General features: G+C 36.7%; 9 non-coding genes across 9 annotated transcripts; all 9 read left to right on the top strand.

Moving 5' to 3' along the window:
• The first annotated feature begins 4,696 nt into the window (after positions 1-4,696).
• Positions 4,697-4,770, top strand: TRNAN-GUU (transfer RNA asparagine (anticodon GUU)). Its single transcript has one exon. It is a non-coding gene; the product is annotated as a tRNA-Asn (tRNA).
• A 3,427-nt stretch (positions 4,771-8,197) lies between these two features.
• TRNAN-GUU (transfer RNA asparagine (anticodon GUU)) lies at positions 8,198-8,271 on the top strand. Its single transcript has one exon. It is a non-coding gene; the product is annotated as a tRNA-Asn (tRNA).
• Positions 8,272-9,364: 1,093 nt separating this feature from the next.
• TRNAN-GUU (transfer RNA asparagine (anticodon GUU)) lies at positions 9,365-9,438 on the top strand. Its single transcript has one exon. It is a non-coding gene; the product is annotated as a tRNA-Asn (tRNA).
• A 2,254-nt stretch (positions 9,439-11,692) lies between these two features.
• TRNAN-GUU (transfer RNA asparagine (anticodon GUU)) lies at positions 11,693-11,766 on the top strand. Its single transcript has one exon. It is a non-coding gene; the product is annotated as a tRNA-Asn (tRNA).
• Positions 11,767-15,193: 3,427 nt separating this feature from the next.
• TRNAN-GUU (transfer RNA asparagine (anticodon GUU)) lies at positions 15,194-15,267 on the top strand. Its single transcript has one exon. It is a non-coding gene; the product is annotated as a tRNA-Asn (tRNA).
• Positions 15,268-16,360: 1,093 nt separating this feature from the next.
• On the top strand, positions 16,361-16,434 carry TRNAN-GUU (transfer RNA asparagine (anticodon GUU)). The gene has a single exon. It is a non-coding gene; the product is annotated as a tRNA-Asn (tRNA).
• A 2,259-nt stretch (positions 16,435-18,693) lies between these two features.
• Positions 18,694-18,767, top strand: TRNAN-GUU (transfer RNA asparagine (anticodon GUU)). Its single transcript has one exon. It is a non-coding gene; the product is annotated as a tRNA-Asn (tRNA).
• Positions 18,768-23,356: 4,589 nt separating this feature from the next.
• On the top strand, positions 23,357-23,430 carry TRNAN-GUU (transfer RNA asparagine (anticodon GUU)). Its single transcript has one exon. It is a non-coding gene; the product is annotated as a tRNA-Asn (tRNA).
• Positions 23,431-26,851: 3,421 nt separating this feature from the next.
• Positions 26,852-26,925, top strand: TRNAN-GUU (transfer RNA asparagine (anticodon GUU)). Its single transcript has one exon. It is a non-coding gene; the product is annotated as a tRNA-Asn (tRNA).
• The last annotated feature ends 615 nt before the right edge of the window (positions 26,926-27,540 follow it).

Here is a 27,540-nt window from a genome sequence, read left to right as displayed (position 1 = left end):
CCTTTGTTAGTACATGATTTTGCAAGTTGTATCTGTGGTGCAATCGGTTAGCGCATTCGGCTGTTAACCGAAAGGCTGGTGGTTCGATATCACCCGGGGACGTAATTGACCTTGTGATCAAATTTTGCTGATCTTTAAGTAGACAAGTCAAAATTTCAAACCACCTCTTATAGTGTAGGGTACCTGGCCTTCTCTGATGCAATCAGAGTCAGATTTGATTAAGTCATTTTATAAAAAACAGGAAGCACAATTTAGCATGGGGTTGCAGAGAAAAAAAATTATGCAGGCAGAGAAATCCAATTGAGTGATTAATCAGCTCTCCATTTTATGGCTTTATTTTTATGCTAACACATTTGCTCTCTGAAAAGTGTCCACAAAGCCAAGTCTCTGATTAACACCTTTGTAGGAATGTTTTTTCACCTATTACTGATTAAAACTTGCTTCATTGGAAAGGCAGCAAGATGCATCCTCATTACAATGTCCACTGAAATAATACAGGTTGACACCAGGAAACATAAACCTCACTGCATCCTTGCTGCTTTCTCAAGTGGGAATCTGTTTAATGTGAAAACCAGGTGATATCTAATCAGCACACAGGTAAGAAGTTAAGAAAATCTTTCTTTAAGGGTGAAGATGTTTCTCACAAAATCGTTGCCCCAATGCATCATTGAAATTCAAGATGGAAAGATGATTTTGAAATATCAATTGTACATTTTGCATTGCTCTTCTGGTGACAATGTAGCTTGTTTTTGTCAATTACCATTTCAGTAATAGGGTAAAGAAAATTAAGTGGATTTCTGAAAGAAAACAATGCTGTCAATATACTATTAAAACAAATTAAAATGTTAAAAGTTATTGTACTTTAAGTAAAAATAAAAGAGTCAAAATATCAATTCCAGTTTTGGAAGAATTTAATTAACAAAAAAATAAGTGCACATAGCAGAGGATGGTTTCGATCCACTGACCTCTGGGTTATGGGCCTAGCACGCTTCCGCTGCGCCACTCTGCTGCTCATGTAAGTGTCAGAGATCCTGAAGTACTCACTCATCATGTGAAAGTACCAATGTGTTTCTTCGTTGGTCAATGGAAGAAAAATCTTGCAAAACTCTCCAGATTATTGCCTTTTTAACCTTTTTCTAGGAAACTTTCTAGATGAATGCTTTTTAGCCTTTGCCAGTACATGCTTTTGCAAGCTGTCTCTGTGGCGCAACCAGTTAGCGCATTCGGCTGTTAACCGAAAGGTTGGTGGTTCAATCCCACCCGGGGACAAAATTGACCTTGTGATCAAATTTTGGTGATCTTTAAGTAGACAAGTCAAAATTTCAAACCACCTCTTATAGTGTAGGGTACCTGGCCTTCTCTGATGCAATCAGAGTCAGATTTGATTAAGTCATTTTATAAAAAACAGGAAGCACAATTTAGCATGGGGTTGCAGAGAAAAAAAATTATGCAGGCAGAGAAATCCAATTGAGTGATTAATCAGCTCTCCATTTTATGGCTTTATTTTTATGCTAACACATTTGCTCTCTGAAAAGTGTCCACAAAGCCAAGTCTCTGATTAACACCTTTGTAGGAATGTTTTTTCACCTATTACTGATTAAAACTTGCTTCATTGGAAAGGCAGCAAGATGCATCCTCATTACAATGTCCACTGAAATAATACAGGTTGACACCAGGAAACATAAACCTCACTGCATCCTTGCTGCTTTCTCAAGTGGGAATCTGTTTAATGTGAAAACCAGGTGATATCTAATCAGCACACAGGTAAGAAGTTAAGAAAATCTTTCTTTAAGGGTGAAGATGTTTCTCACAAAATCGTTGCCCCAATGCATCATTGAAATTCAAGATGGAAAGATGATTTTGAAATATCAATTGTACATTTTGCATTGCTCTTCTGGTGACAATGTAGCTTGTTTTTGTCAATTACCATTTCAGTAATAGGGTAAAGAAAATTAAGTGGATTTCTGAAAGAAAACAATGCTGTCAATATACTATTAAAACAAATTAAAATGTTAAAAGTTATTGTACTTTAAGTAAAAATAAAAGAGTCAAAATATCAATTCCAGTTTTGGAAGAATTTAATTAACAAAAAAATAAGTGCACATAGCAGAGGATGGTTTCGATCCACCGACCTCTGGGTTATGGGCTCAGCACGCTTCCGCTGCGCCACTCTGCTGCTCATGTAAGTGTCAGAGATCCTGAAGTACTTACTCATCATGTGAAAGTACCAATGTGTTTCTTCGTTGGTCAATGGAAGAAAAATCTTGCAAAACTCTCCAGATTATTGCCTTTTTAAACTTTTTCTAGGAAACTTTCTAGATGAATGCTTTTTAGCCTTTGTTAGTACATGATTTTGCAAGTTGTATCTGTGGTGCAATCGGTTAGCGCATTCGGCTGTTAACCGAAAGGCTGGTGGTTCGATATCACCCGGGGACGTAATTGACCTTGTGATCAAATTTTGCTGATCTTTAAGTAGACAAGTCAAAATTTCAAACCACCTCTTATAGTGTAGGGTACCTGGCCTTCTCTGATGCAATCAGAGTCAGATTTGATTAAGTCATTTTATAAAAAACAGGAAGCACAATTTAGCATGGGGTTGCAGAGAAAAAAAATTATGCAGGCAGAGAAATCCAATTGAGTGATTAATCAGCTCTCCATTTTATGGCTTTATTTTTATGCTAACACATTTGCTCTCTGAAAAGTATCCACAAAGCCAAGTCTCTGATTAACACCTTTGTAGGAATGTTTTTTCACCTATTACTGATTAAAACTTGCTTCATTGGAAAGGCAGCAAGATGCATCCTCATTACAATGTCCACTGAAATAATACAGGTTGACACCAGGAAACATAAACCTCACTGCATACTTGCTGCTTTCTCAAGTGGGAATCTGTTTAATGTGAAAACCAGGTGATATCTAATCAGCACACAGGTAAGAAGTTAAGAAAATCTTTCTTTAAGGGTGAAGATGTTTCTCACAAAATCGTTGCCCCAATGCATCATTGAAATTCAAGATGGAAAGATGATTTTGAAATATCAATTGTACATTTTGCATTGCTCTTCTGGTGACAATGTAGCTTGTTTTTGTCAATTACCATTTCAGTAATAGGGTAAAGAAAATTAAGTGGATTTCTGAAAGAAAACAATGCTGTCAATATACTATTAAAACAAATTAAAATGTTAAAAGTTATTGTACTTTAAGTAAAAATAAAAGAGTCAAAATATCAATTCCAGTTTTGGAAGAATTTAATTAACAAAAAAATAAGTGCACATAGCAGAGGATGGTTTCGATCCACTGACCTCTGGGTTATGGGCCTAGCACGCTTCCGCTGCGCCACTCTGCTGCTCATGTAAGTGTCAGAGATCCTGAAGTACTCACTCATCATGTGAAAGTACCAATGTGTTTCTTCGTTGGTCAATGGAAGAAAAATCTTGCAAAACTCTCCAGATTATTGCCTTTTTAACCTTTTTCTAGGAAACTTTCTAGATGAATGCTTTTTAGCCTTTGCCAGTACATGCTTTTGCAAGCTGTCTCTGTGGCGCAACCAGTTAGCGCATTCGGCTGTTAACCGAAAGGTTGGTGGTTCAATCCCACCCGGGGACAAAATTGACCTTGTGATCAAATTTTGGTGATCTTTAAGTAGACAAGTCAAAATTTCAAACCACCTCTTATAGTGTAGGGTACCTGGCCTTCTCTGATGCAATCAGAGTCAGATTTGATTAAGTCATTTTATAAAAAACAGGAAGCACAATTTAGCATGGGGTTGCAGAGAAAAAAAATTATGCAGGCAGAGAAATCCAATTGAGTGATTAATCAGCTCTCCATTTTATGGCTTTATTTTTATGCTAACACATTTGCTCTCTGAAAAGTGTCCACAAAGCCAAGTCTCTGATTAACACCTTTGTAGGAATGGTTTTTCACCTATTACTGATTAAAACTTGCTTCATTGGAAAGGCAGCAAGATGCATCCTCATTACAATGTCCACTGAAATAATACAGGTTGACACCAGGAAACATAAACCTCACTGCATCCTTGCTGCTTTCTCAAGTGGGAATCTGTTTAATGTGAAAACCAGGTGATATCTAATCAGCACACAGGTAAGAAGTTAAGAAAATCTTTCTTTAAGGGTGAAGATGTTTCTCACAAAATCGTTGCCCCAATGCATCATTGAAATTCAAGATGGAAAGATGATTTTGAAATATCAATTGTACATTTTGCATTGCTCTTCTGGTGACAATGTAGCTTGTTTTTGTCAATTACCATTTCAGTAATAGGGTAAAGAAAATTAAGTGGATTTCTGAAAGAAAACAATGCTGTCAATATACTATTAAAACAAATTAAAATGTTAAAAGTTATTGTACTTTAAGTAAAAATAAAAGAGTCAAAATATCAATTCCAGTTTTGGAAGAATTTAATTAACAAAAAAATAAATGCACATAGCAGAGGATGGTTTCGATCCACCGACCTCTGGGTTATGGGCCCAGCACGCTTCCGCTGCGCCACTCTGCTGCTCATGTAAGTGTCAGAGATCCTGAAGTACTCACTCATCATGTGAAAGTACCAATGTGTTTCTTCGTTGGTCAATGGAAGAAAAATCTTGCAAAACTCTCCAGATTATTGCCTTTTTAACCTTTTTCTAGGAAACTTTCTAGATGAATGCTTTTTAGCCTTTGTCAATACATGCTTTTGCAAGCTGTCTCTGTGGCGCAATCGGTTAGCGCATTCGGCTGTTAACCGAAAGGTTGGTGGTTCAATCCCACCCGGGGACGTAATTGACCTTGTGATCAAATTTTGGTGATCTTTAAGTAGACAAGTCAAAATTTCAAACCACCTCTTATAGTGTAGGGTACCTGGCCTTCTCTGATGCAATCAGAGTCAGATTTGATTAAGTCATTTTATAAAAAACAGGAAGCACAATTTAGCATGGGGTTGCAGAGAAAAAAAATTATGCAGGCAGAGAAATCCAATTGAGTGATTAATCAGCTCTCCATTTTATGGCTTTATTTTTATGCTAATACATTTGCTCTCTGAAAAGTGTCCACAAAGCCAAGTCTCTGATTAACACCTTTGTAGGAATGGTTTTTCACCTATTACTGATTAAAACTTGCTTCATTGGAAAGGCAGCAAGATGCATCCTCATTACAATGTCCACTGAAATAATACAGGTTGACACCAGGAAACATAAACCTCACTGCATCCTTGCTGCTTTCTCAAGTGGGAATCTGTTTAATGTGAAAACCAGGTGATATCTAATCAGCACACAGGTAAGAAGTTAAGAAAATCTTTCTTTAAGGGTGAAGATGTTTCTCACAAAATCGTTGCCCCAATGCATCATTGAAATTCAAGATGGAAAGATGATTTTGAAATATCAATTGTACATTTTGCATTGCTCTTCTGGTGACAATGTAGCTTGTTTTTGTCAATTACCATTTCAGTAATAGGGTAAAGAAAATTAAGTGGATTTCTGAAAGAAAACAATGCTGTCAATATACTATTTAAACAAATTAAAATGTTAAAAGTTATTGTACTTTAAGTAAAAATAAAAGAGTCAAAATATTAATTCCAGTTTTGGCAGAATTTAATTAACAAAAAAATAAGTGCACATAGCAGAGGATGGTTTCGATCCACCGATCTCTGGGTTATGGGCCCAGCACACTTCCGCTGCGCCACTCTGCTGCTCATGTAAGTGTCAGAGATCCTGAAGTACTCACTCATCATGTGAAAGTACCAATGTGTTTCTTCGTTGGTCAATGGATGAAAAATCTTGCAAAACTCTCCAGATTATTGCCTTTTTAACCTTTTTCTAGGAAACTTTCTCGATGAATGCTTTTTAGCCTTTGTCAATACATGCTTTTGCAAGCTGTCTCTGTGGCGCAATCAGTGAGCGCATTCGGCTGTTAACCGAAAGGTTGGTGGTTCAATCCCACCTGGGGACGTAATTGACCTTGTGATCAAATTTTGGTGATCTTTAAGTAGACAAGTCAAAATTTCAAACCACCTCTTATAGTGTAGGGTACCTGGCCTTCTCTGATGCAATCAGAGTCAGATTTGATTAAGTCATTTTATAAAAAACAGGAAGCACAATTTAGCATGGGGTTGCAGAGAAAAAAAAGTATACAGGCAGAGAAATCCAAATGAGTGATTAATCAGCTCTCCATTTTATGGCTTTATTTTTATGCTAACACATTTGCTCTCTGAAAAGTGTCCACAAAGCCAAGTCTCTGATTAACACCTTTGTAGGAATGGTTTTTCACCTATTACTGATTAAAACTTGCTTCATTGGAAAGGCAGCAAGATGCATCCTCATTACAATGTCCACTGAAATAATACAGGTTGACACCAGGAAACATAAACCTCACTGCATCCTTGCTGCTTTCTCAAGTGGGAATCTGTTTAATGTGAAAACCAGGTGATATCTAATCAGCACACAGGTAAGAAGTTAAGAAAATCTTTCTTTAAGGGTGAAGATGTTTCTCACAAAATCGTTGCCCCAATGCATCATTGAAATTCAAGATGGAAAGATGATTTTGAAATATCAATTGTACATTTTGCATTGCTCTTCTGGTGACAATGTAGCTTGTTTTTGTCAATTACCATTTCAGTAATAGGGTAAAGAAAATTAAGTGGATTTCTGAAAGAAAACAATGCTGTCAATATACTATTAAAACAAATTAAAATGTTAAAAGTTATTGTACTTTAAGTAAAAATAAAAGAGTCAAAATATCAATTCCAGTTTTGGAAGAATTTAATTAACAAAAAAATAAGTGCACATAGCAGAGGATGGTTTCGATCCACCGACCTCTGGGTTATGGGCCCAGCACGCTTCCGCTGCACCACTCTGCTGCTCATGTAAGTGTCAGAGATCCTGAAGAACTCACTCATCATGTGAAAGTACCAATGTGTTTCTTCGTTGGTCAATGGAAGAAAAATCTTGCAAAACTCTCCAGATTATTGCCTTTTTAACCTTTTTCTAGGAAACTTTCTAGATGAATGCTTTTTAGCCTTTGTCAGTACATGCTTTTGCAAGCTGTCTCTGTGGCGAAATCAGTTAGCGCATTTGGCTGTTAACCGAAAGGTTGGTGGTTCAATCCCACCCGGGGACGTAATTGACCTTGTGATCAAATTTTGGTGATCTTTAAGTAGACAAGTCAAAATTTCAAACCACCTCTTATAGTGTAGGGTACCTGGCCTTCTCTGATGCAATCAGAGTCAGATTTGATTAAGTCATTTTATAAAAAACAGGAAGCACAATTTAGCATGGGGTTGCAGAGAAAAAAAATTATGCAGGCAGAGAAATCCAATTGAGTGATTAATCAGCTCTCCATTTTATGGCTTTATTTTTATGCTAACACATTTGCTCTCTGAAAAGTGTCCACAAAGCCAAGTCTCTGATTAACACCTTTGTAGGAATGGTTTTTCACCTATTACTGATTAAAACTTGCTTCATTGGAAAGGCAGCAAGATGCATCCTCATTACAATGTCCACTGAAATAATACAGGTTGACACCAGGAAACATAAACCTCACTGCATCCTTGCTGCTTTCTCAAGTGGGAATCTGTTTAATGTGAAAACCAGGTGATATCTAATCAGCACACAGGTAAGAAGTTAAGAAAATCTTTCTTTAAGGGTGAAGATGTTTCTCACAAAATCGTTGCCCCAATGCATCATTGAAATTCAAGATGGAAAGATGATTTTGAAATATCAATTGTACATTTTGCATTGCTCTTCTGGTGACAATGTAGCTTGTTTTTGTCAATTACCATTTCAGTAATAGGGTAAAGAAAATTAATTGGATTTCTGAAAGAATACAATGCTGTCAATATACTATTAAAACAAATTAAAATGTTAAAAGTTATTGTACTTTAAGTAAAAATAAAAGAGTCAAAATATCAATTCCAGTTTTGGAAGAATTTAATTAACAAAAAAATAAGTGCACATAGCAGAGGATGGTTTCGATCCACCGACCTCTGGGTTATGGGCCCAGCACGCTTCCGCTGCGCCACTCTGCTGCTCATGTAAGTGTCAGAGATCCTGAAGTACTCACTCATCATGTGAAAGTACCAATGTGTTTCTTCGTTGGTCAATGGAAGAAAAATCTTGCAAAACTCTCCAGATTATTGCCTTTTTAACCTTTTTCTAGGAAACTTTCTAGATGAATGCTTTTTAGCCTTTGTCAGTACATGCTTTTGCAAGCTGTCTCTGTGGCGCAATCGGTTAGTGCATTCGGCTGTTAACCGAAAGGTTGGTGGTTCAATCCCACCCGGGGACGTAATTGACCTTGTGATCAAGTTTTGGTGATCTTTAAGTAGACAAGTCAAAATTTCAAACCACCTCTTATAGTGTAGGGTACCTGGCCTTCTCTGATGCAATCAGAGTCAGATTTGATTAAGTCATTTTATAAAAAACAGGAAGCACAATTTAGCATGGGGTTGCAGAGAAAAAAAATTATGCAGGCAGAGAAATCCAATTGAGTGATTAATCAGCTCTCCATTTTATGGCTTTATTTTTATGCTAACACATTTGCTCTCTGAAAAGTGTCCACAAAGCCAAGTCTCTGATTAACACCTTTGTAGGAATGTTTTTTCACCTATTACTGATTAAAACTTGCTTCATTGGAAAGGCAGCAAGATGCATCCTCATTACAATGTCCACTGAAATAATACAGGTTGACACCAGGAAACATAAACCTCACTGCATCCTTGCTGCTTTCTCAAGTGGGAATCTGTTTAATGTGAAAACCAGGTGATATCTAATCAGCACACAGGTAAGAAGTTAAGAAAATCTTTCTTTAAGGGTGAAGATGTTTCTCACAAAATCGTTGCCCCAATGCATCATTGAAATTCAAGATGGAAAGATGATTTTGAAATATCAATTGTACATTTTGCATTGCTCTTCTGGTGACAATGTAGCTTGTTTTTGTCAATTACCATTTCAGTAATAGGGTAAAGAAAATTAAGTGGATTTCTGAAAGAAAACAATGCTGTCAATATACTATTAAAACAAATTAAAATGTTAAAAGTTATTGTACTTTAAGTAAAAATAAAAGAGTCAAAATATCAATTCCCGTTTTGGAAGAATTTAATTAACAAAAAAATAAGTGCACATAGCAGAGGATGGTTTCGATCCACCGACCTCTGGGTTATGGGCCCAGCACGCTTCCGCTGCGCCACTCTGCTGCTCATGTAAGTGTCAGAGATCCTGAAGTACTCACTCATCATGTGAAAGTACCAATGTGTTTCTTCGTTGGTCAATGGAAGAAAAATCTTGCAAAACTCTCCAGATTATTGCCTTTTTAACCTTTTTCTAGGAAACTTTCTAGATGAATGCTTTTTAGCCTTTGTCAGTACATGCTTTTGCAAGCTGTCTCTGTGGCGCAATCGGTTAGCGCATTCGGCTGTTAACCGAAAGGTTGGTGGTTCAATCCCACCCGGGGACGTAGTTGACCTTGTGATCAAATTTTGGTGATCTTTAAGTAGACAAGTCAAAATTTCAAACCACCTCTTATAGTGTAGGGTACCAGGCCTTCTCTGATGCAGTCAGATTTGATTAAGTCATTTTATAAAAAACAGGAAGCACAATTTAGCATGGGGTTGCAGAGAAAAAAAATTATGCAGGCAGAGAAATCCAATTGAGTGATTAATCAGCTCTCCATTTTATGGCTTTATTTTTATGCTAACACATTTGCTCTCTGAAAAGTGTCCACAAAGCCAAGTCTCTGATTAACACCTTTGTAGGAATGGTTTTTCACCTATTACTGATTAAAACTTGCTTCATTGGAAAGGCAGCAAGATGCATCCTCATTACAATGTCCACTGAAATAATACAGGTTGACACCAGGAAACATAAACCTCACTGCATCCTTGCTGCTTTCTCAAGTGGGAATCTGTTTAATGTGAAAACCAGGTGATATCTAATCAGCACACAGGTAAGAAGTTAAGAATATCTTTCTTTAAGGGTGAAGATGTTTCTCACAAAATCGTTGCCCCAATGCATCATTGAAATTCAAGATGGAAAGATGATTTTGAAATATCAATTGTACATTTTGCATTGCTCTTCTGGTGACAATGTAGATTGTTTTTGTCAATTACCATTTCAGTAATAGGGTAAAGAAAATTAAGTGGATTTCTGAAAGAAAACAATGCTGTCAATATACTATTAAAACAAATTAAAATGTTAAAAGTTATTGTACTTTAAGTAAAAATAAAAGAGTCAAAATATCAATTCCAGTTTTGGAAGAATTTAATTAACAAAAAAATAAGTGCACATAGCAGAGCATGGTTTCGATCCACCGACCTCTGGGTTATGGGCCCAGCACGCTTCCGCTGCGCCACTCTGCTGCTCATGTAAGTGCCGGAGATCCTGAAGTACTTACTCATCATGTGAAAGTACCAATGTGTTTCTTCGTTGGTCAATGGAAGAAAAATCTTGCAAAACTCTCCAGATTATTGCCTTTTTAACCTTTTTCTAGGAAACTTTCTAGATGAATGCTTTTTAGCCTTTGTTAGTACATGATTTTGCAAGTTGTATCTGTGGTGCAATCGGTTAGCGCATTCGGCTGTTAACCGAAAGGCTGGTGGTTCAATATCACTCGGGGACGTAATTGACCTTGTGATCAAATTTTGCTGATCTTTAAGTAGACAAGTCAAAATTTCAAACCACCTCTTATAGTGTAGGGTACCTGGCCTTCTCTGATGCAATCAGAGTCAGATTTGATTAAGTCATTTTATAAAAAACAGGAAGCACAATTTAGCATGGGGTTGCAGAGAAAAAAAATTATGCAGGCAGAGAAATCCAATTGAGTGATTAATCAGCTCTCCATTTTATGGCTTTATTTTTATGCTAACACATTTGCTCTCTGAAAAGTGTCCACAAAGCCAAGTCTCTGATTAACACCTTTGTAGGAATGGTTTTTCACCTATTACTGATTAAAACTTGCTTCATTGGAAAGGCAGCAAGATGCATCCTCATTACAATGTCCACTGAAATAATACAGGTTGACACCAGGAAACATAAACCTCACTGCATCCTTGCTGCTTTCTCAAGTGGGAATCTGTTTAATGTGAAAACCAGGTGATATCTAATCAGCACACAGGTAAGAAGTTAAGAAAATCTTTCTTTAAGGGTGAAGATGTTTCTCACAAAATCGTTGCCCCAATGCATCATTGAAATTCAAGATGGAAAGATGATTTTGAAATATCAATTGTACATTTTGCATTGCTCTTCTGGTGACAATGTAGCTTGTTTTTGTCAATTACCATTTCAGTAATAGGGTAAAGAAAATTAAGTGGATTTCTGAAAGAAAACAATGCTGTCAATATACTATTAAAACAAATTAAAATGTTAAAAGTTATTGTACTTTAAGTAAAAATAAAAGAGTCAAAATATCAATTCCAGTTTTGGAATTATTTAATTAACAAAAAAATAAGTGCACATAACAGACGATGGTTTCGATCCACCGACCTCTGGGTTATGGGCCCAGCACGCTTCCGCTGCGCCACTCTGCTGCTCATGTAAGTGTCAGAGATCCTGAAGTACTCACTCATCATGTGAAAGTACCAATGTGTTTCTTCGTTGGTCAATGGAAGAAAAATCTTGCAAAACTCTCCAGATTATTGCCTTTTTAACCTTTTTCTAGGAAACTTTCTAGATGAATGCTTTTTAGCCTTTGTCAATACATGCTTTTGCAAGCTGTCTCTGTGGCGCAATCGGTTAGCGCATTCAGCTGTTAACCGAAAGGTTGGTGGTTCAATCCCACCCGGGGACGTAATTGACCTTGTGATCAAATTTTGGTGATCTTTAAGTAGACAAGTCAAAATTTCAAACCACCTCTTATAGTGTAGGGTACCTGGCCTTCTCTGATGCAATCAGAGTCAGATTTGATTAAGTCATTTTATAAAAAACAGGAAGCACAATTTAGCATGGGGTTGCAGAGAAAAAAAATTATGCAGGCAGAGAAATCCAATTGAGTGATTTATCAGCTCTCCATTTTATGGCTTTATTTTTATGCTAACACATTTGCTCTCTGAAAAGTGTCCACAAAGCCAAGTCTCTGATTAACACCTTTGTAGGAATGGTTTTTCACCTATTACTGATTAAAACTTGCTTCATTGGAAAGGCAGCAAGATGCATCCTCATTACAATGTCCACTGAAATAATACAGGTTGACACCAGGAAACATAAACCTCACTGCATCCTTGCTGCTTTCTCAAGTGGGAATCTGTTTAATGTGAAAACCAGGTGATATCTAATCAGCACACAGGTAAGAAGTTAAGAAAATCTTTCTTTAAGGGTGAAGATGTTTCTCACAAAATCGTTGCCCCAATGCATCATTGAAATTCAAGATGGAAAGATGATTTTGAAATATCAATTGTACATTTTGCATTGCTCTTCTGGTGACAATGTAGCTTGTTTTTGTCAATTACCATTTCAGTAATAGGGTAAAAAAAATTAAGTGGATTTCTGAAAGAAAACAATGCTGTCAATATACTATTAAAACAAATTAAAATGTTAAAAGTTATTGTACTTTAAGTAAAAATAAAAGAGTCAAAATATCAATTCCAGTTTTGGAAGAATTTAATTAACAAAAAAATAAGTGCACATAGCAGAGGATGGTTTCGATCCACCGACCTCTGGGTTATGGGCCCAGCACGCTTCCGCTGCGCCACTCTGCTGCTCATGTAAGTGCCAGAGATCCTGAAGTACTTACTCATCATGTGAAAGTACCAATGTGTTTCTTCGTTGGTCAATGGAAGAAAAATCTTGCAAAACTCTCCAGATTATGGCCTTTTTAACCTTTTTCTAGGAAACTTTCTAGATGAATGCTTTTTAGCCTTTGTTAGTACATGATTTTGCAAGTTGTATCTGTGGTGCAATCGGTTAGCGCATTCGGCTGTTAACCGAAAGGCTGGTGGTTCAATATCACTCGGGGACGTAATTGACCTTGTGATCAAATTTTGCTGATCTTTAAGTAGACAAGTCAAAATTTCAAACCACCTCTTATAGTGTAGGGTACCTGGCCTTCTCTGATGCAATCAGAGTCAGATTTGATTAAGTCATTTTATAAAAAACAGGAAGCACAATTTAGCATGGGGTTGCAGAGAAAAAAAATTATGCAGGCAGAGAAATCCAATTGAGTGATTAATCAGCTCTCCATTTTATGGCTTTATTTTTATGCTAACACATTTGCTCTCTGAAAAGTGTCCACAAAGCCAAGTCTCTGATTAACACCTTTGTAGGAATGGTTTTTCACCTATTACTGATTAAAACTTGCTTCATTGGAAAGGCAGCAAGATGCATCCTCATTACAATGTCCACTGAAATAATACAGGTTGACACCAGGAAACATAAACCTCACTGCATCCTTGCTGCTTTCTCAAGTGGGAATCTGTTTAATGTGAAAACCAGGTGATATCTAATCAGCACACAGGTAAGAAGTTAAGAATATCTTTCTTTAAGGGTGAAGATGTTTCTCACAAAATCGTTGCCCCAATGCATCATTGAAATTCAAGATGGAAAGATGATTTTGAAATATCAATTGTACATTTTGCATTGCTCTTCTGGTGACAATGTAGATTGTTTTTGTCAATTACCATTTCAGTAATAGGGTAAAGAAAATTAAGTGGATTTCTGAAAGAAAACAATGCTGTCAATATACTATTAAAACAAATTAAAATGTTAAAAGTTATTGTACTTTAAGTAAAAATAAAAGAGTCAAAATATCAATTCCAGTTTTGGAAGAATTTAATTAACAAAAAAATAAGTGCACATAGCAGAGGATGGTTTCGATCCACCGACCTCTGGGTTATGGGCCCAGCACGCTTCCGCTGCGCCACTCTGCTGCTCATGTAAGTGCCAGAGATCCTGAAGTACTTACTCATCATGTGAAAGTACCAATGTGTTTCTTCGTTGGTCAATGGAAGAAAAATCTTGCAAAACTCTCCAGATTATGGCCTTTTTAACCTTTTTCTAGGAAACTTTCTAGATGAATGCTTTTTAGCCTTTGTTAGTACATGATTTTGCAAGTTGTATCTGTGGTGCAATCGGTTAGCGCATTCGGCTGTTAACCGAAAGGCTGGTGGTTCAATATCACTCGGGGACGTAATTGACCTTGTGATCAAATTTTGCTGATCTTTAAGTAGACAAGTCAAAATTTCAAACCACCTCTTATAGTGTAGGGTACCTGGCCTTCTCTGATGCAATCAGAGTCAGATTTGATTAAGTCATTTTATAAAAAACAGGAAGCACAATTTAGCATGGGGTTGCAGAGAAAAAAAATTATGCAGGCAGAGAAATCCAATTGAGTGATTAATCAGCTCTCCATTTTATGGCTTTATTTTTATGCTAACACATTTGCTCTCTGAAAAGTGTCCACAAAGCCAAGTCTCTGATTAACACCTTTGTAGGAATGTTTTTTCACCTATTACTGATTAAAACTTGCTTCATTGGAAAGGCAGCAAGATGCATCCTCATTACAATGTCCACTGAAATAATACAGGTTGACACCAGGAAACATAAACCTCACTGCATCCTTGCTGCTTTCTTAAGTGGGAATCTGTTTAATGTGAAAACCAGGTGATATCTAATCAGCACACAGGTAAGAAGTTAAGAAAATCTTTCTTTAAGGGTGAAGATGTTTCTCACAAAATCGTTGCCCCAATGCATCATTGAAATTCAAGATGGAAAGATGATTTTGAAATATCAATTGTACATTTTGCATTGCTCTTCTGGTGACAATGTAGCTTGTTTTTGTCAATTACCATTTCAGTAATAGGGTAAAGAAAATTAAGTGGATTTCTGAAAGAAAACAATGCTGTCAATATACTATTAAAACAAATTAAAATGTTAAAAGTTATTGTACTTTAAGTAAAAATAAAAGAGTCAAAATATCAATTCCAGTTTTGGAATTATTTAATTAACAAAAAAATAAGTGCACATAACAGACGATGGTTTCGATCCACCGACCTCTGGGTTACGGGCCCAGCACGCTTCCGCTGCGCCACTCTGCTGCTCATGTAAGTGTCAGAGATCCTGAAGTACTCACTCATCATGTGAAAGTACCAATGTGTTTCTTCGTTGGTCAATGGAAGAAAAATCTTGCAAAACTCTCCAGATTATTGCCTTTTTAACCTTTTTCTAGGAAACTTTCTAGATGAATGCTTTTTAGCCTTTGTCAATACATGCTTTTGCAAGCTGTCTCTGTGGCGCAATCGGTTAGCGCATTCAGCTGTTAACCGAAAGGTTGGTGGTTCAATCCCACCCGGGGACGTAATTGACCTTGTGATCAAATTTTGGTGATCTTTAAGTAGACAAGTCAAAATTTCAAACCACCTCTTATAGTGTAGGGTACCTGGCCTTCTCTGATGCAATCAGAGTCAGATTTGATTAAGTCATTTTATAAAAAACAGGAAGCACAATTTAGCATGGGGTTGCAGAGAAAAAAAATTATGCAGGCAGAGAAATCCAATTGAGTGATTTATCAGCTCTCCATTTTATGGCTTTATTTTTATGCTAACACATTTGCTCTCTGAAAAGTGTCCACAAAGCCAAGTCTCTGATTAACACCTTTGTAGGAATGGTTTTTCACCTATTACTGATTAAAACTTGCTTCATTGGAAAGGCAGCAAGATGCATCCTCATTACAATGTCCACTGAAATAATACAGGTTGACACCAGGAAACATAAACCTCACTGCATCCTTGCTGCTTTCTCAAGTGGGAATCTGTTTAATGTGAAAACCAGGTGATATCTAATCAGCACACAGGTAAGAAGTTAAGAAAATCTTTCTTTAAGGGTGAAGATGTTTCTCACAAAATCGTTGCCCCAATGCATCATTGAAATTCAAGATGGAAAGATGATTTTGAAATATCAATTGTACATTTTGCATTGCTCTTCTGGTGACAATGTAGCTTGTTTTTGTCAATTACCATTTCAGTAATAGGGTAAAAAAAATTAAGTGGATTTCTGAAAGAAAACAATGCTGTCAATATACTATTAAAACAAATTAAAATGTTAAAAGTTATTGTACTTTAAGTAAAAATAAAAGAGTCAAAATATCAATTCCAGTTTTGGAAGAATTTAATTAACAAAAAAATAAGTGCACATAGCAGAGGATGGTTTCGATCCACCGACCTCTGGGTTATGGGCCCAGCACGCTTCCGCTGCGCCACTCTGCTGCTCATGTAAGTGTCAGAGATCCTGAAGTACTCACTCATCATGTGAAAGTACCAATGTGTTTCTTCGTTGGTCAATGGAAGAAAAATCTTGCAAAACTCTCCAGATTATTGCCTTTTTAACCTTTTTCTAGGAAACTTTCTAGATGAATGCTTTTTAGCCTTTGTCAGTACATGCTTTTGCAAGCTGTCTCTGTGGCGCAATCGGTTAGCGCATTCGGCTGTTAACCAAAAGGTTGGTGGTTCAATCCCACCCGGGGACGTAATTGACCTTGTGATCAAATTTTGGTGATCTTTAAGTAGACAAGTCAAAATTTAAAACCACCTCTTATAGTGTAGGGTACCTGGCCTTCTCTGATGCAGTCAGATTTGATTAAGTCATTTTATAAAAAACAGGAAGCACAATTTAGCATGGGGTTGCAGAGAAAAAAAATTATGCAGGCAGAGAAATCCAATTGAGTGATTAATCAGCTCTCCATTTTATGGCTTTATTTTTATGCTAACACATTTGCTCTCTGAAAAGTGTCCACAAAGCCAAGTCTCTGATTAACACCTTTGTAGGAATGGTTTTTCACCTATTACTGATTAAAACTTGCTTCATTGGAAAGGCAGCAAGATGCATCCTCATTACAATGTCCACTGAAATAATACAGGTTGACACCAGGAAACATAAACCTCACTGCATCCTTGCTGCTTTCTCAAGTGGGAATCTGTTTAATGTGAAAACCAGGTGATATCTAATCAGCACACAGGTAAGAAGTTAAGAATATCTTTCTTTAAGGGTGAAGATGTTTCTCACAAAATCGTTGCCCCAATGCATCATTGAAATTCAAGATGGAAAGATGATTTTGAAATATCAATTGTACATTTTGCATTGCTCTTCTGGTGACAATGTAGATTGTTTTTGTCAATTACCATTTCAGTAATAGGGTAAAGAAAATTAAGTGGATTTCTGAAAGAAAACAATGCTGTCAATATACTATTAAAACAAATTAAAATGTTAAAAGTTATTGTACTTTAAGTAAAAATAAAAGAGTCAAAATATCAATTCCAGTTTTGGAAGAATTTAATTAACAAAAAAATAAGTGCACATAGCAGAGGATGGTTTCGATCCACCGACCTCTGGGTTATGGGCCCAGCACGCTTCCGCTGCGCCACTCTGCTGCTCATGTAAGTGCCAGAGATCCTGAAGTACAGTACTTACTCATCATGTGAAAGTACCAATGTGTTTCTTCGTTGGTCAATGGAAGAAAAATCTTGCAAAACTCTCCAGATTATGGCCTTTTTAACCTTTTTCTAGGAAACTTTCTAGATGAATGCTTTTTAGCCTTTGTTAGTACATGATTTTGCAAGTTGTATCTGTGGTGCAATCGGTTAGCGCATTCGGCTGTTAACCGAAAGGCTGGTGGTTCAATATCACTCGGGGACGTAATTGACCTTGTGATCAAATTTTGCTGATCTTTAAGTAGACAAGTCAAAATTTCAAACCACCTCTTATAGTGTAGGGTACCTGGCCTTCTCTGATGCAATCAGAGTCAGATTTGATTAAGTCATTTTATAAAAAACAGGAAGCACAATTTAGCATGGGGTTGCAGAGAAAAAAAATTATGCAGGCAGAGAAATCCAATTGAGTGATTAATCAGCTCTCCATTTTATGGCTTTATTTTTATGCTAACACATTTGCTCTCTGAAAAGTGTCCACAAAGCCAAGTCTCTGATTAACACCTTTGTAGGAATGTTTTTTCACCTATTACTGATTAAAACTTGCTTCATTGGAAAGGCAGCAAGATGCATCCTCATTACAATGTCCACTGAAATAATACAGGTTGACACCAGGAAACATAAACCTCACTGCATCCTTGCTGCTTTCTCAAGTGGGAATCTGTTTAATGTGAAAACCAGGTGATATCTAATCAGCACACAGGTAAGAAGTTAAGAAAATCTTTCTTTAAGGGTGAAGATGTTTCTCACAAAATCGTTGCCCCAATGCATCATTGAAATTCAAGATGGAAAGATGATTTTGAAATATCAATTGTACATTTTGCATTGCTCTTCTGGTGACAATGTAGCTTGTTTTTGTCAATTACCATTTCAGTAATAGGGTAAAGAAAATTAAGTGGATTTCTGAAAGAAAACAATGCTGTCAATATACTATTAAAACAAATTAAAATGTTAAAAGTTATTGTACTTTAAGTAAAAATAAAAGAGTCAAAATATCAATTCCAGTTTTGGAAGAATTTAATTAACAAAAAAATAAGTGCACATAACAGAGGATGGTTTCGATCCACCGACCTCTGGGTTATGGGCCCAGCACGCTTCCGCTGCGCCACTCTGCTGCTCATGTAAGTGTCAGAGATCCTGAAGTACTCACTCATCATGTGAAAGTACCAATGTGTTTCTTCGTTGGTCAATGGAAGAAAAATCTTGCAAAACTCTCCAGATTATTGCCTTTTTAACCTTTTTCTAGGAAACTTTCTAGATGAATGCTTTTTAGCCTTTGTCAATACATGCTTTTGCAAGCTGTCTCTGTGGCGCAATCGGTTAGCGCATTCGGCTGTTAACCGAAAGGTTGGTGGTTCAATCCCACCCGGGGACGTAATTGACCTTGTGATCAAATTTTGGTGATCTTTAAGTAGACAAGTCAAAATTTCAAACCACCTCTTATAGTGTAGGGTACCTGGCCTTCTCTGATGCAATCAGAGTTAGATTTGATTAAGTCATTTTATAAAAAAAAAAGAAGCACAATTTAGCATGGGGTTGCAGAGAAAAAAAATTATGCAGGCAGAGAAATCCAATTGAGTGATTAATCAGCTCTCCATTTTATGGCTTTTTTTTTATGCTAACACATTTGCTCTCTAAAAAGTGTCCACAAAGCCAAGTCTCTGATTAACACCTTTGTAGGAATGGTTTTTCACCTATTACTGATTAAAACTTGCTTCATTGGAAAGGCAGCAAGATGCATCCTCATTACAATGTCCACTGAAATAATACAGGTTGACACCAGGAAACATAAACCTCACTGCATCCTTGCTGCTTTCTCAAGTGGGAATCTGTTTAATGTGAAAACCAGGTGATATCTAATCAGCACACAGGTAAGAAGTTAAGAAAATCTTTCTTTAAGGGTGAAGATGTTTCTCACAAAATCGTTGCCCCAATGCATCATTGAAATTCAAGATGGAAAGATGATTTTGAAATATCAATTGTACATTTTGCATTGCTCTTCTGGTGACAATGTAGCTTGTTTTTGTCAATTACCATTTCAGTAATAGGGTAAAAAAAATTAAGTGGATTTCTGAAAGAAAACAATGCTGTCAATATACTATTAAAACAAATTAAAATGTTAAAAGTTATTGTACTTTAAGTAAAAATAAAAGAGTCAAAATATCAATTCCAGTTTTGGAAGAATTTAATTAACAAAAAAATAAGTGCACATAGCAGAGGATGGTTTCGATCCACCGACCTCTGGGTTATGGGCCCAGCACGCTTCCGCTGCACCACTCTGCTGCTCATGTAAGTGTCAGAGATCCTGAAGTACTCACTCATCATGTGAAAGTACCAATGTGTTTCTTCGTTGGTCAATGGAAGAAAAATCTTGCAAAACTCTCCAGATTATTGCCTTTTTAACCTTTTTCTAGGAAACTTTCTAGATGAATGCTTTTTAGCCTTTGTCAGTACATGCTTTTGCAAGCTGTTTCTGTGGCGCAATCGGTTAGCGCATTCGGCTGTTAACCAAAAGGTTGGTGGTTCAATCCCACCCGGGGACGTAATTGACCTTGTGATCAAATTTTGGTGATCTTTAAGTAGACAAGTCAAAATTTCAAACCACCTCTTATAGTGTAGGGTACCTGGCCTTCTCTGATGCAGTCAGATTTGATTAAGTCATTTTATAAAAAACAGGAAGCACAATTTAGCATGGGGTTGCAGAGAAAAAAAATTATGCAGGCAGAGAAATCCAATTGAGTGATTAATCAGCTCTCCATTTTATGGCTTTATTTTTATGCTAACACATTTGCTCTCTGAAAAGTGTCCACAAAGCCAAGTCTCTGATTAACACCTTTGTAGGAATGGTTTTTCACCTATTACTGATTAAAACTTGCTTCATTGGAAAGGCAGCAAGATGCATCCTCATTACAATGTCCACTGAAATAATACAGGTTGACACCAGGAAACATAAACCTCACTGCATCCTTGCTGCTTTCTCAAGTGGGAATCTGTTTAATGTGAAAACCAGGTGATATCTAATCAGCACACAGGTAAGAAGTTAAGAATATCTTTCTTTAAGGGTGAAGATGTTTCTCACAAAATCGTTGCCCCAATGCATCATTGAAATTCAAGATGGAAAGATGATTTTGAAATATCAATTGTACATTTTGCATTGCTCTTCTGGTGACAATGTAGCTTGTTTTTGTCAATTACCATTTCAGTAATAGGGTAAAGAAAATTAAGTGGATTTCTGAAAGAAAACAATGCTGTCAATATACTATTAAAACAAATTAAAATGTTAAAAGTTATTGTACTTTAAGTAAAAATAAAAGAGTCAAAATATCAATTCCAGTTTTGGAAGAATTTAATTAACAAAAAAATAAGTGCACATAGCAGAGGATGGTTTCGATCCACCGACCTCTGGGTAATGGGCCCAGCACGCTTCCGCTGCGCCACTCTGCTGCTCATGTAAGTGTCAGAGATCCTGAAGAACTCACTCATCATGTGAAAGTACCAATGTGTTTCTTCGTTGGTCAATGGAAGAAAAATCTTGCAAAACTCTCCAGATTATTGCCTTTTTAACCTTTTTCTAGGAAACTTTCTAGATGAATGCTTTTTAGCCTTTGTCAGTACATGCTTTTGCAAGCTGTCTCTGTGGCGAAATCAGTTAGCGCATTTGGCTGTTAACCGAAAGGTTGGTGGTTCAATCCCACCCGGGGACGTAATTGACCTTGTGATCAAATTTTGGTGATCTTTAAGTAGACAAGTCAAAATTTCAAACCACCTCTTATAGTGTAGGGTACCTGGCCTTCTCTGATGCAATCAGAGTCAGATTTGATTAAGTCATTTTATAAAAAACAGGAAGCACAATTTAGCATGGGGTTGCAGAGAAAAAAAATTATGCAGGCAGAGAAATCCAATTGAGTGATTAATCAGCTCTCCATTTTATGGCTTTATTTTTATGCTAACACATTTGCTCTCTGAAAAGTGTCCACAAAGCCATGTCTCTGATTAACACCTTTGTAGGAATGTTTTTTCACCTATTACTGATTAAAACTTGCTTCATTGGAAAGGCAGCAAGATGCATCCTCATTACAATGTCCACTGAAATAATACAGGTTGACACCAGGAAACATAAACCTCACTGCATCCTTGCTGCTTTCTCAAGTGGGAATCTGTTTAATGTGAAAACCAGGTGATATCTAATCAGCACACAGGTAAGAAGTTAAGAAAATCTTTCTTTAAGGGTGAAGATGTTTCTCACAAAATCGTTGCCCCAATGCATCATTGAAATTCAAGATGGAAAGATGATTTTGAAATATCAATTGTACATTTTGCATTGCTCTTCTGGTGACAATGTAGCTTGTTTTTGTCAATTACCATTTCAGTAATAGGGTAAAAAAAATTAAGTGGATTTCTGAAAGAAAACAATGCTGTCAATATGCTATTAAAACAAATTAAAATGTTAAAAGTTATTGTACTTTAAGTAAAAATAAAAGAGTCAAAATATCAATTCCAGTTTTGGAAGAATTTAATTAACAAAAAAATAAGTGCACATAGCAGAGGATGGTTTCGATCCACCGACCTCTGGGGTATGGGCCCAGCACGCTTCCGCTGCGCCACTCTGCTGCTCATGTAAGTGTCAGAGATCCTGAAGTACTCACTCATCATGTGAAAGTACCAATGTGTTTCTTCGTTGGTCAATGGAAGAAAAATCTTGCAAAACTCTCCAGATTATTGCCTTTTTAACCTTTTTCTAGGAAACTTTCTAGATGAATGCTTTTTAGCCTTTGTCAGTACATGCTTTTGCAAGCTGTCTCTGTGGCGAAATCAGTTAGCGCATTTGGCTGTTAACCGAAAGGTTGGTGGTTCAATCCCACCCGGGGACGTAATTGACCTTGTGATCAAATTTTGGTGATCTTTAAGTAGACAAGTCAAAATTTCAAACCACCTCTTATAGTGTAGGGTACCTGGCCTTCTCTGATGCAATCAGAGTCAGATTTGATTAAGTCATTTTATAAAAAACAGGAAGCACAATTTAGCATGGGGTTGCAGAGAAAAAAAATTATGCAGGCAGAGAAATCCAATTGAGTGATTAATCAGCTCTCCATTTTATGGCTTTATTTTTATGCTAACACATTTGCTCTCTGAAAAGTGTCCACAAAGCCATGTCTCTGATTAACACCTTTGTAGGAATGTTTTTTCACCTATTACTGATTAAAACTTGCTTCATTGGAAAGGCAGCAAGATGCATCCTCATTACAATGTCCACTGAAATAATACAGGTTGACACCAGGAAACATAAACCTCACTGCATCCTTGCTGCTTTCTCAAGTGGGAATCTGTTTAATGTGAAAACCAGGTGATATCTAATCAGCACACAGGTAAGAAGTTAAGAAAATCTTTCTTTAAGGGTGAAGATGTTTCTCACAAAATCGTTGCCCCAATGCATCATTGAAATTCAAGATGGAAAGATGATTTTGAAATATCAATTGTACATTTTGCATTGCTCTTCTGGTGACAATGTAGCTTGTTTTTGTCAATTACCATTTCAGTAATAGGGTAAAAAAAATTAAGTGGATTTCTGAAAGAAAACAATGCTGTCAATATACTATTAAAACAAATTAAAATGTTAAAAGTTATTGTACTTTAAGTAAAAATAAAAGAGTCAAAATATCAATTCCAGTTTTGGAAGAATTTAATTAACAAAAAAATAAGTGCACATAGCAGAGGATGGTTTCGATCCACCGACCTCTGGGTTATGGGCCCAGCACGCTTCCGCTGCGCCACTCTGCTGCTCATGTAAGTGTCAGAGATCCTGAAGTACTCACTCATCATGTGAAAGTACCAATGTGTTTCTTCGTTGGTCAATGGAAGAAAAATCTTGCAAAACTCTCCAGATTATTGCCTTTTTAACCTTTTTCTAGGAAACTTTCTAGATGAATGCTTTTTAGCCTTTGTCAGTACATGCTTTTGCAAGCTGTCTCTGTGGCGCAATCGGTTAGCGCATTCGGCTGTTAACCAAAAGGTTGGTGGTTCAATCCCACCCGGGGACGTAATTGACCTTGTGATCAAATTTTGGTGATCTTTAAGTAGACAAGTCAAAATTTCAAACCACCTCTTATAGTGTAGGGTACCTGGCCTTCTCTGATGCAGTCAGATTTGATTAAGTCATTTTATAAAAAACAGGAAGCACAATTTAGCATGGGGTTGCAGAGAAAAAAAATTATGCAGGCAGAGAAATCCAATTGAGTGATTAATCAGCTCTCCATTTTATGGCTTTATTTTTATGCTAACACATTTGCTCTCTGAAAAGTGTCCACAAAGCCAAGTCTCTGATTAACACCTTTGTAGGAATGGTTTTTCACCTATTACTGATTAAAACTTGCTTCATTGGAAAGGCAGCAAGATGCATCCTCATTACAATGTCCACTGAAATAATACAGGTTGACACCAGGAAACATAAACCTCACTGCATCCTTGCTGCTTTCTCAAGTGGGAATCTGTTTAATGTGAAAACCAGGTGATATCTAATCAGCACACAGGTAAGAAGTTAAGAATATCTTTCTTTAAGGGTGAAGATGTTTCTCACAAAATCGTTGCCCCAATGCATCATTGAAATTCAAGATGGAAAGATGATTTTGAAATATCAATTGTACATTTTGCATTGCTCTTCTGGTGACAATGTAGATTGTTTTTGTCAATTACCATTTCAGTAATAGGGTAAAGAAAATTAAGTGGATTTCTGAAAGAAAACAATGCTGTCAATATACTATTAAAACAAATTAAAATGTTAAAAGTTATTGTACTTTAAGTAAAAATAAAAGAGTCAAAATATCAATTCCAGTTTTGGAAGAATTTAATTAACAAAAAAATAAGTGCACATAGCAGAGGATGGTTTCGATCCACCGACCTCTGGGTTATGGGCCCAGCACGCTTCCGCTGCGCCACTCTGCTGCTCATGTAAGTGCCAGAGATCCTGAAGTACTTACTCATCATGTGAAAGTACCAATGTGTTTCTTCGTTGGTCAATGGAAGAAAAATCTTGCAAAACTCTCCAGATTATGGCCTTTTTAACCTTTTTCTAGGAAACTTTCTAGATGAATGCTTTTTAGCCTTTGTTAGTACATGATTTTGCAAGTTGTATCTGTGGTGCAATCGGTTAGCGCATTCGGCTGTTAACCGAAAGGCTGGTGGTTCAATATCACTCGGGGACGTAATTGACCTTGTGATCAAATTTTGCTGATCTTTAAGTAGACAAGTCAAAATTTCAAACCACCTCTTATAGTGTAGGGTACCTGGCCTTCTCTGATGCAATCAGAGTCAGATTTGATTAAGTCATTTTATAAAAAACAGGAAGCACAATTTAGCATGGGGTTGCAGAGAAAAAAAATTATGCAGGCAGAGAAATCCAATTGAGTGATTAATCAGCTCTCCATTTTATGGCTTTATTTTTATGCTAACACATTTGCTCTCTGAAAAGTGTCCACAAAGCCAAGTCTCTGATTAACACCTTTGTAGGAATGTTTTTTCACCTATTACTGATTAAAACTTGCTTCATTGGAAAGGCAGCAAGATGCATCCTCATTACAATGTCCACTGAAATAATACAGGTTGACACCAGGAAACATAAACCTCACTGCATCCTTGCTGCTTTCTTAAGTGGGAATCTGTTTAATGTGAAAACCAGGTGATATCTAATCAGCACACAGGTAAGAAGTTAAGAAAATCTTTCTTTAAGGGTGAAGATGTTTCTCACAAAATCGTTGCCCCAATGCATCATTGAAATTCAAGATGGAAAGATGATTTTGAAATATCAATTGTACATTTTGCATTGCTCTTCTGGTGACAATGTAGCTTGTTTTTGTCAATTACCATTTCAGTAATAGGGTAAAGAAAATTAAGTGGATTTCTGAAAGAAAACAATGCTGTCAATATACTATTAAAACAAATTAAAATGTTAAAAGTTATTGTACTTTAAGTAAAAATAAAAGAGTCAAAATATCAATTCCAGTTTTGGAATTATTTAATTAACAAAAAAATAAGTGCACATAACAGACGATGGTTTCGATCCACCGACCTCTGGGTTATGGGCCCAGCACGCTTCCGCTGCGCCACTCTGCTGCTCATGTAAGTGTCAGAGATCCTGAAGTACTCACTCATCATGTGAAAGTACCAATGTGTTTCTTCGTTGGTCAATGGAAGAAAAATCTTGCAAAACTCTCCAGATTATTGCCTTTTTAACCTTTTTCTAGGAAACTTTCTAGATGAATGCTTTTTAGCCTTTGTCAATACATGCTTTTGCAAGCTGTCTCTGTGGCGCAATCGGTTAGCGCATTCAGCTGTTAACCGAAAGGTTGGTGGTTCAATCCTACCCGGGGACGTAATTGACCTTGTGATCAAATTTTGGTGATCTTTAAGTAGACAAGTCAAAATTTCAAACCACCTCTTATAGTGTAGGGTACCTGGCCTTCTCTGATGCAATCAGAGTCAGATTTGATTAAGTCATTTTATAAAAAACAGGAAGCACAATTTAGCATGGGGTTGCAGAGAAAAAAAATTATGCAGGCAGAGAAATCCAATTGAGTGATTTATCAGCTCTCCATTTTATGGCTTTATTTTTATGCTAACACATTTGCTCTCTGAAAAGTGTCCACAAAGCCAAGTCTCTGATTAACACCTTTGTAGGAATGGTTTTTCACCTATTACTGATTAAAACTTGCTTCATTGGAAAGGCAGCAAGATGCATCCTCATTACAATGTCCACTGAAATAATACAGGTTGACACCAGGAAACATAAACCTCACTGCATCCTTGCTGCTTTCTCAAGTGGGAATCTGTTTAATGTGAAAACCAGGTGATATCTAATCAGCACACAGGTAAGAAGTTAAGAAAATCTTTCTTTAAGGGTGAAGATGTTTCTCACAAAATCGTTGCCCCAATACATCATTGAAATTCAAGATGGAAAGATGATTTTGAAATATCAATTGTACATTTTGCATTGCTCTTCTGGTGACAATGTAGCTTGTTTTTGTCAATTACCATTTCAGTAATAGGGTAAAAAAAATTAAGTGGATTTCTGAAAGAAAACAATGCTGTCAATATACTATTAAAACAAATTAAAATGTTAAAAGTTATTGTACTTTAAGTAAAAATAAAAGAGTCAAAATATCAATTCCAGTTTTGGAAGAATTTAATTAACAAAAAAATAAGTGCACATAGCAGAGGATGGTTTCGATCCACCGACCTCTGGGTTATGGGCCCAGCACGCTTCCGCTGCGCCACTCTGCTGCTCATGTAAGTGTCAGAGATCCTGAAGTACTCACTCATCATGTGAAAGTACCAATGTGTTTCTTCGTTGGTCAATGGAAGAAAAATCTTGCAAAACTCTCCAGATTATTGCCTTTTTAACCTTTTTCTAGGAAACTTTCTAGATGAATGCTTTTTAGCCTTTGTCAGTACATGCTTTTGCAAGCTGTCTCTGTGGCGCAATCGGTTAGCGCATTCGGCTGTTAACCAAAAGGTTGGTGGTTCAATCCCACCCGGGGACGTAATTGACCTTGTGATCAAATTTTGGTGATCTTTAAGTAGACAAGTCAAAATTTCAAACCACCTCTTATAGTGTAGGGTACCTGGCCTTCTCTGATGCAGTCAGATTTGATTAAGTCATTTTATAAAAAACAGGAAGCACAATTTAGCATGGGGTTGCAGAGAAAAAAAATTATGCAGGCAGAGAAATCCAATTGAGTGATTAATCAGCTCTCCATTTTATGGCTTTATTTTTATGCTAACACATTTGCTCTCTGAAAAGTGTCCACAAAGCCAAGTCTCTGATTAACACCTTTGTAGGAATGGTTTTTCACCTATTACTGATTAAAACTTGCTTCATTGGAAAGGCAGCAAGATGCATCCTCATTACAATGTCCACTGAAATAATACAGGTTGACACCAGGAAACATAAACCTCACTGCATCCTTGCTGCTTTCTCAAGTGGGAATCTGTTTAATGTGAAAACCAGGTGATATCTAATCAGCACACAGGTAAGAAGTTAAGAATATCTTTCTTTAAGGGTGAAGATGTTTCTCACAAAATCGTTGCCCCAATGCATCATTGAAATTCAAGATGGAAAGATGATTTTGAAATATCAATTGTACATTTTGCATTGC

The sequence above is a fragment of the Pseudophryne corroboree genome, chromosome 4 (genome assembly GCF_028390025.1).
Source record: "Pseudophryne corroboree isolate aPseCor3 chromosome 4, aPseCor3.hap2, whole genome shotgun sequence".
NCBI classification, from domain to species: domain Eukaryota; kingdom Metazoa; phylum Chordata; class Amphibia; order Anura; family Myobatrachidae; genus Pseudophryne; species Pseudophryne corroboree.
Note: the sequence above shows the minus strand (reverse complement) of the source record. Positions and strands in the feature narration are given on the sequence as shown.